Here is a 9,156-nt window from a genome sequence, read left to right as displayed (position 1 = left end):
TTTGTATTCACCCACTTAGAAGCTCCAGTTTGATCCCTGGTTGGGAAGATTCCCCTGGAGAAAGGAATGGCTACCACTTCGGAATTCTTGCCTGGAGAATTCCATTGACAGAGGAGCCTGGCGGACTACAGTCCATGGGGTCACAGAGAGTCAGACATGACTGAGTGACTAACACTACTACTATTATTTATTTGACAAAGACGTATGGAGTACCTGCTATATGCCCAGTACTGTGTTCAGCCCTAGGGATACAGGAGCAAGACAAACTCCTTCCACACAGGAGCCAACATTCTTGTGGGAAAACAGAAAACTTGTAAACTATTAAGAAATAGTATATCTTCAGCTAGTGTTGAAATGCCAGGTAGGAAAATAAATACAGGTAAGAGGCTAGAAATCATTAAGAGTGGGCAGTTTCAGAGCCAGATGAGGAACACGTCAGATACAATTATATTTACTGCAAGGAGCAAAAGACCTGGTTCACAAGTAGCCTAGTGTGTAGGAGTTTATTTGTATCTCACAACAGGAAGTTCAAGAGGTAAACACTCTGGGGCTGGATGGGAACTCAGGGATGATGTCAAGAAAACATGTTCCTCCATCTTCTTGTTCTATGCTATGAGCTTTATCTCTGATGTTTTAATTTCCCTTAATGAAGAGTTATGCATTACACATTTACTTCAAGTTCATAATTAAAGACACAATGCTTTGCTGACATATAAATTTCTCCATCCAGAAAACTTCAGAAAAGTCTGATGCTCACAAAAATGACTGATAGGCATTTGGGGCAGTGGGAAATTGGAAAAAGGGCCAAAGCCATGTCTATATTGATAAGGTAGATGACTGGATGGCACTGGTATGTGTGCAAGGTATTTAATTCCTATCCTGAGCAAATTCAGTGGAAGCGGGTATTCAAAACCAGAAATGGTCGTGAGTGTGTAAGCCCTGTCTCCCCACATTTTGCACAAAGAAACGTTTTATTGAGAGTGTCAGGCTTCCTAAATGTAATAGAATGGGAGCTTTGGGACAAGCTGACCGCAGCTGACTCTTGGTTTAGAAAGGATCACTCTGCGACAGTGGGGAAGAAGGATGTGAGGAGCAAAGTCTGGAAGCAATAATCCTGGGAGAGATGGGGAAGGCTGGCCTGGGCAGGTGACAGGAATGGATGCAGGAGCAGCTTTGAGAACTACGGGGTAGAAAGCTGACACTGTGGCAGGTCAGGTAGAGATGAAGGAAGGGCTACGCTGAGAGGAGGGGGCGCGTATGCAGCTGCAGGAATTGGTGAGCCGTTCCCAAGTCCCCAACATTCTTGGGCCACCCTTTGGATTGCTTGTCAGAGGCGACTTCCAAGATGGCTTTCTGAATGCTAAGGAGTTCCTGGGGTCAACCTGTTCTTCTTTGATTGGTGGAGCCAGCCAGTCATGCATTCAAATACTCCCTGGGTACTGGGCATTCACTAGCGTCTTGGTAACCAATGACAAATCTGTTTAAAAAACAAAACAAAACATGGTGGCAGACATTTAAGGAACTTGGGGGAATGCAGGCCAAGGAACCCAAGTCTTGGACCCCAGTTACTGGACTTTTGAGTTGGTTACTGTTTAGGGGAGATTTTGTTGAGAGGTGGTAAAAATTGCTCTAAAAAACTTGGGGCTGGGAATTCCCTGCAGTCCAGTGATTAGGGCACCTCACTCTTACTGCCAAGGGCCGGATTCGATCCCTGATCAGGGAACTAAGATCCCACAAGTCATGTGGTACAGTCAAAAAAGTAAAAACGAAACTAAAAGCCAAAAGAAACAATATCCTTAGGTTCATGAATATCATCTCCTAAACAAGGAAGGGAGGATATTGGTCTGAGAAAGCTTCCTTCCTCACAGATTAAGACCTTTATTTTTCTTTAATGCAACTAGCTAGACTGGTTTCAGGTAAACAAACAGTCTACCCTGCCTAGGCTAGGCACTAAAAACAAAACAGAACAAATTCCTTCCCTCAGAATTCTGGTAGTAGGAGTCACCCAAGGCCCTAAATAAACAAGTTGTCTGTATGGTATACTAGTGGTTTCCTTTTGTTTTCCTATGTTAAGCAGTGTTTTTGAGCTAAAGCTATCTTTCGTTACATAATTCACTTATAAGTCATGTTGGGTTTTTTTCTTCTTCAATCATATAGTCAAAAGGAGATTTTGGTCCAGACGTGTGCATGTCAACCAGCAATAGGAAAAGTTCTGGCTACCTGTTGTCCCAAAGTTTCTCATTCTAGTATTTGGGAGAACTCAAAATGGAATCATTGAAGACCCAGAGTGAACTGTCCAGTTCAGTTCAGTTCAGTCGCTCAGTCGTGTCCAACTCTTTGCGACCCCATGAATTGCAGCATGCCAGGCCTCCCTGTCTATCACCAACTCCCGGAGTTTACTCAAACTCATGTCCATCGAGTCAGTGATGCCATTCAGCCATCTCATCCTCTGTTGTCCCCTTCTCCTCCTGCCTTCAATCTTTCCCGGCATCAGGGTCTTTTCCAATGGGTCAGCTCTTCGCATGAGGTGGCCCAAGTATTGGAGTTTCAGCTTCAACATCAGTCCTACCAATGAACACCAGGACTGATCTTTAGGATGGACTGGGTGGATCTCCTTGCAGTCCAAGGGACTCTCAAGAGTCTCCTCCAACACCACAGTTCAAAAGCATCCATTCTTCGGTGCTCAGCTTTCTTTATAGTCCAACTCTCACATCCATACATGACCACTGGAAAAACCATAGCCTTGACTAGATGGACCTTTGTTAGCAAAGTGATGTCTCTGCTTTTTAATATGCTGTCTAGTTCGGTCACAACTTTCCTTTCAAAGAGTAAGCATCTTTTCATTTCATGGCCGCAATCACCATCTGCAGTGATTTTGGAGCCCAAAAATATAAAGTCAGCCACTGTTTCTACTGTTTCCCCATCTATTTGCCATGAACTGATGGGACCGGGTGCCATGACCTTAGTTTTCTGAATGTTGAGCTTTAAGCCAACTTTTTCACTCTCCTCTTTCACTTTCATCAAGAGGCTCTTTAGTTCTTCTTCACTTTCTGCCATAAGGGTGGTATCATCTGCATATCTGAAGTTATTGATATTTCTCCTGGCAATCTTGATTCCAGCTTGTGCTTCATCCAGCCCAGCGTTTCACATGATGTACTCTGCATATTAGTTAAATAAGCAGGGTGACAATATACAGCCTTGACGTACTCCTTTTCCTATTTGGAATCAATCTGTTGGTCCATGTCCAGTTCTAACTGTTGCTTCCCAACCTGCATACAGATTTCTCAAGAGGCATGTCAGGTGGTCTGGTATTCCCATATCAGAATTTTCCACAGTTTGTTGTGATCCATACAGTCATAGGCTTTGGGGTAGTCAATAAAGCAGAAATAGATGTTTTTCTGGAACTCTCTTGCTTTTTTAATGATCCAGTGGATGTTGGAAATATGATCTCTGGTTCCTCTGCCTTTTCTAAAACCAGCTTGAACACCTGGAAGTTCACAGTTGACGTATTGCTGAAGCCTGGCTTGGAGAATTTTGAGCACTACTTTACTGCAGGCAATTGACAAACAAGATCCAGGTTTCCCAATTCACAGGCTGAGGTGGTACAATTCTCCATCACCTGATGGTGAAACTATCTATCTGTTCTATGCTCCAGACCAAGCTGGCGGCCCAGGGGTTGATACACACATGCCTCACGGTGAAGACTTTGTTAAGTACACAGCTCTTGCTAGGCGACAGAGAACTTCCACATTTGTCACCTCACTCTACACAGACTTACTAAATTTAGTAAATGAAGTTACAAATTACCCAGTTAAATCTGAATGCAATATTTGGCACATACTTATACTTAAAAAAATCTTTGTCTGTTTGAAGTTTGATTTTAATTCAGTGTCTTAGTGCATTTAGTGCTACTACAACAAAATATCACAGACCAGGTGGCTTAAAAAACACACATTTATTTCTCATTGTTCTGGAAGCTAAGAAGTCCCACATCAAGGCACAAGCAGATTTGGCGTCTGGTGAGAGCCCTTTCTCTGATTCACAAACGGCTGTCTTCTCCCTGTGTCCTTGTATGGTAGAAAGGATGAGGGAGCTCCCTGGGGTCTCTTGTATCAGGACTCATGACATTCATGAAGCTGCTGATCTTGTGACCTATATAACTCCTAATACCATCACGTAGGGCATTAGGATTTAGCAAATGAGTTCTGGTGAGATATAAGGATTTAGTCTATAGCACTGGATGCTCTGTATTTTATCTGGCAACTCTAACCCCACAATCCTCAGAGGCAAGCAATATCAGTGTCCCTGTCTGATCGTTGAGGCTCACAAAGAAAATTGCCTAAGGTCAATCAACCAAGGTGTTGGCGGAAACTGGCCCCTGGGTTCACCCCTGGGTGTCATCTTTAAGGCATCAAGGATGCACTGGGGTGGAATGTGGGTGTCTCGGGGCTAGAAGGGATGAACAATGTACTCGAAGGCCATAGAGGGACTAACCAGCATGAGTCGTGGACCCTGCGGTCTTCATATTAGAGGGCAGGGAAGAGACTGTTTCCGTTCTTAGCTGTAACTTATTTTCGGTTTTAATTTACTGTACCAGGACCTGGGCACCCCGGCCAACGAGGCTGGAAATGCAGGAAGCCATCTGGAGCTGTGTGCTGAGTCATAGGGCCCGGAGAAAAACAAGAACATCATGATGGCAGAGGAGGAGGTGGGGAGCAGCCTCCCTGGAGATCACGAATGGCCACCGGAAATAGAAACCGCTCCCTTTGAAGCATTTGTTAGAAGGGCCAAGATCACCACGCAACTGGAGTCCCCTTTCGCTTAAACGCCAACGGAATGCAGAGCTCTGTTCTGTGAGAATGTCAAAAAGTCAGGTGGTTAGTGAAAGCTTCTAGCTTTTTTGAAGGGTAAGGTGGGGTATTGGTTCTTTTTTTTTTTTTTTCAAATATAGTCTCATTCTCTTCTCTTACTACCCTTGGGTGGTATACTTAAATTTTCTGACCCCATTTCATCTTCAGGAATAACTATCCTCACCTCACTAAAATAGTGTGAGGGTTTCAATGAAATCACAGTTTTAAAAACTGTCTTGCCTAGGTCTAGAACACAGTAGATGGTCCCAAAAGGGTAGGTTTTGTTGTCAGAGAGACATATAAATGTCTCCCTTCAGGGTTGATGCGGGGATTAAATCAGATAATGTGGAGACGGGAAACATTGGATCCAGGTCTCACTGAGAAGTCAGCTAAAGACAAGATTCCTTTTTCCTTGTTTTGCCCCTAGATCCTGAGATGGCTGGTTCTGGTCCCGCTGGATGCTGTTTAGTAAGGCTAATTACAAACACAGTAAAGGCTTATATATGTTCATTCCATCCACAAATGCTTCCTTTAACCTTATGCATATCACTGGTTCAGCCTCTGTGGAGGTAGAGACCAAATGAAGATGAGCTCCTATTTGCTCATTGTTTTCAGCAATTGTTTCATGGTCAGGCACTCTGTGAAGCACGTTATGCAGATTGGATTCTCAGAGCAACTCTTTCAGATAGGTACTATTATAATCCCACTTTACAGATGGGAAAACTGAGGCTCAGAAGGATTCAAAGGCACATTGTCCAAAGGCACAGAGCTAGTAGAAAGCAGAGTCAAGTCTCAGTCCCAGGCCTGACTATCCCTACCATGGACCAGTTCCCAGAGGGAGGCAAACACTCAGTTGGAGATTTCAACTTAGCCAGGCACAGAGGTGTCTACACAGCACAGTGAGATGAAATGTCAGAGGAGAGGTTGGTCATCAGAGTGACTGACAGCAGTTTTGGGCTGGAGGGGGCTTCCTGAGGGGCTTCCAAGAAGGTGGGGGTGGAGAGTAGCCCTAGACTGTGGGGAAGCAGATGGAAGAGAGTATAGAGAAGCAGGTGAGCAAAGGCACACAAGACTTGGTCAGGTGTGGGCAGGCTTCAGCGACAGGCCAGCTGGCTGAGCCCAGGGCCTGTTTTAGACACAAAAGGAGGAATATCCAGTTGGGACAGAATCTGACTGGGGCAGGCTGTCATCAGTTTCCAGAATGATAAACTCCTCAAGCCCAGCCGAAGCGACATCTAGTCTTAAAGCATCACTGCTTAGAGGATCCCTACAAATCACGTGCTGGCCCTGTCAGCAGTGCCTGAAAGTGTACCTGTGGTTGAAAATGAAGGAGGTTTCTGTAGGCAGTAGACATCACCTGTCTTGTTGAGTGACCTCAACCTTAAGTAAGGAGATCGTGACACTTCCTTTGTGTTCAGAGGATTCCACTAAGAAGGCCAAATGCTAAGGGTCATCAAAGCAAACTCAGAGATGATACAACTGTTCTTCAAGCCAGTCTGGCAATGTATATCAAGAGGATAAATATGATTCCCCCTTTGATGCCACAATTTTTAGTGCTAGAAATTAATCCTAGGGAAATAGTTATGGAGGGATGCAAAACTCTGTGCATACAAGGATGGTTGCTATAGTATCACTTGCAAATACAAGTATCAGAAATGTCTCCCCTCCAACCCCAAAAAAGAAAACAGATCTGTGGTTGGCAAAGGGGGAAGGGGAGTGGGGGAGGGGTGGATTGGGAGTTTGGGATTAGCAAATGCAAACTGTTATATATAAGATGGATGAACAATAAGGTCCTACAGGGTACTAAATTCAATATCCTGTGATAAACCATAATGGAAAAGGATATGAAAAAGAATGTATATGATTGTCTAACTGAATCATTTTGCTATACAGCAGAAATTAACACAACATTGTAAATCAATTATACTTCAATAAAATAAATCAAATAAGAAAGAAATGTCCCAACTAGTCAATAGCAGGGACTTAGTTGAAAATGATGATATATTCATTCAACGCACTACCACACTACCATTAAAAGTCATTGTTTAGTTGCTAAGTCGTGTCCTACTCTTTTACAACCCTATGGACTGCAGCCTGCCAGGCTCCTCTGTCTGCCCATATGGGATTTCCCAGGCAAGAATACTGGAGTGTGTTTCCATTCCTTCTCCAGGGGATCTTCCCAATCCAGGGATCAAACCCAGGTCTTCTGTTTGGCGGGAGGATTCCTTACCACTGAGCCACCTGGGAAAAGTCATTGTGGTCACACCATATTAAGTGAAAACATCCAGTTGCAAACCATTAATATAGTATGCTCTCAGCTTGAAAGTACATTAATAAAATCCATTCCTTTTTTTTTTTTAATTCCACAGACGTTTATTGAGCACCTATCAAGTAGCAGGAGCAGTCCTAGGCATGGAGTACAGCAGTGACTATAACCCGAGGGATGCCTGCCTCTGGGGGAGGGGTGACAACAAAGAACTAGGGAACACAGGGCTGCAGATGGTGGTCAGCACAGTGGGAGGGCAGCAGGGGGAGCGGCAGAGGCTTGCCCAGGGAGCTGCTCCCCAGTTAAGGAGGAGGCCCCAATACCCGAGGGGTCTGGGGGGAGGCACTTGGGGCCTCCTCACCTGCTGCTCGGCGCCCCCTGTGCCAGTCCATTTCTGCCCAAATCGCACAGGCCTGGGAGCAACCCAAGGCCATGACTTCAGCCCAAAGAAGACAGCGGTGGGAGGGGGGACCCCTGTTAATCCCCACCCCAGCAGATAGGTGGGGCTGGCCTTTAGGCCTTGGGACTTTGGTGTGCAGCTAAAGGCACTTGAAGCTGCCTGTGGGGTCTGGGGGTCCCCAGAGGTCCCGGTGATGGCACAGTGGGGGCCCCAGGCACCAGAACGCAGTCTTCCCGGCAGGGGAGGGGGCAGAGCCGCGTTCTGGACCGCAGCAGCCTTCTGTCAGGAGCCTCAATAGTCACCGCATCACGAGGAGCTGCGGCGCACACAGAGGGCTGGCTCCCGAGGACACGGGCAACAGCGCTCAGCTTCAGGCTCCTATACCAGCAGCTCGTGAAGGGCACGCTGAACACCCACACACAGGCGGTGCCCAGGCCCACGGCCCCGCTGACCCTCAGGTGCTCCTGGAGGAGGGTCTCCAGCTTGGTGATGCAGCCGCCCTCCACTCTGTAGATGTTGGGGGCTGGTCTTGCAGCAGCTGTCGGGGACCGCAGGTCCACCTGCCTGGCCCAGGCGGATCCACTCCCTGTCCTGCCAGTCCTGCAAGCTGTTGCTGCCACAACAGTAGAACTCCTGCTGCAAGCCGTCCACAGCGCTGCTCACGCCTCTGTGGCCCGGCTGCGGGTACCCCTTTTCCATGGTGTCCTTCAGGTTCTCCTTGAGCCCTGCATTCAGCTGCTGATAGTAGACATAGGCTAGGACTCCTGCAATGATCTCCAGCAGAAAGTTGATAAGGAGAAGGACACAGTACAGACGTAGCAGGTTCCTCTGTTCCTTGAAGACTGCAGAGCAGCCCAAAATCCGTCACCATGACGACAGGGCCCGCCACCACCAGGATGCAGGCTGTGGCCAGGCAGGTGCTCCAGGCCAGCCGGCTGATGCCGTCACGCCTGAGGGCCAGCGTCCAGGTGCCCACGGCCCTGCCGGCCAGTCCAGCCAGCCAGAAGAAGCAGTTGCAAGTGAAGAGCAGGTGCTTGAGACAGATAGTGCTGCAGGTAGTTGTCGACTTCTCCCTGAATTCGCCCATCCTGGGGCCGGCAGGCGGGGAAGGGGCTGGCTGGTGGGGAGGGCTCCTCTGTAAGCAGGAAGACGGAAGTTCCCACCTAAGGAGGCGCCACTAGAAGGCCAGGGACAGGTCACAGGTCTGGCTCAACCAGCCCTGCGTCCGAGTCCGGCGGCGGGCGGCGGGGGCCCCGGCTCCGAGCGCAGAGAATTCGTAGCCGGCCTCGGGCCCGGCCCGCGGCCAAGGACGCGGGATGCAGGTCACAGCAGAGCTCGCGCTTGGGCGGGACACCCCCTCGGGCGAGCCCCTGGGGTCCACCGGAGGCGGCAGAGGCCAGGCGGGCTGTGGCCCCACTGTGGTCCACACCCTCTCCATTCACTTTTTAAGTAGCTAAGGTGCTGTGTCCCAGACAATATTCTGAACACTTCCGTGATGGAGGGCAACGAGGTGAGTGTATTGTTTGGGAGGCAGTCAGATGACAAACATAGAATATGTTCGAGAATAAACAAGGCAATTCCTGAGAGTAGTACAGTGCCGTAAAGAAGATATAAGATGGGCTAGTTTAGACTGAGGGACA

General features: G+C 47.7%; 1 pseudogene; it reads right to left on the bottom strand.

The window, feature by feature from the left end:
* Positions 1-7,629: 7,629 nt before the first annotated feature.
* On the bottom strand, positions 7,630-8,767 carry LOC122454184 (annotated as a pseudogene).
* Between the last annotated feature and the right edge of the window lie 389 nt (positions 8,768-9,156).

This window comes from Cervus canadensis, chromosome 16, assembly GCF_019320065.1.
Source record: "Cervus canadensis isolate Bull #8, Minnesota chromosome 16, ASM1932006v1, whole genome shotgun sequence".
Taxonomy (NCBI): domain Eukaryota; kingdom Metazoa; phylum Chordata; class Mammalia; order Artiodactyla; family Cervidae; genus Cervus; species Cervus canadensis.
Note: the sequence above shows the minus strand (reverse complement) of the source record. Positions and strands in the feature narration are given on the sequence as shown.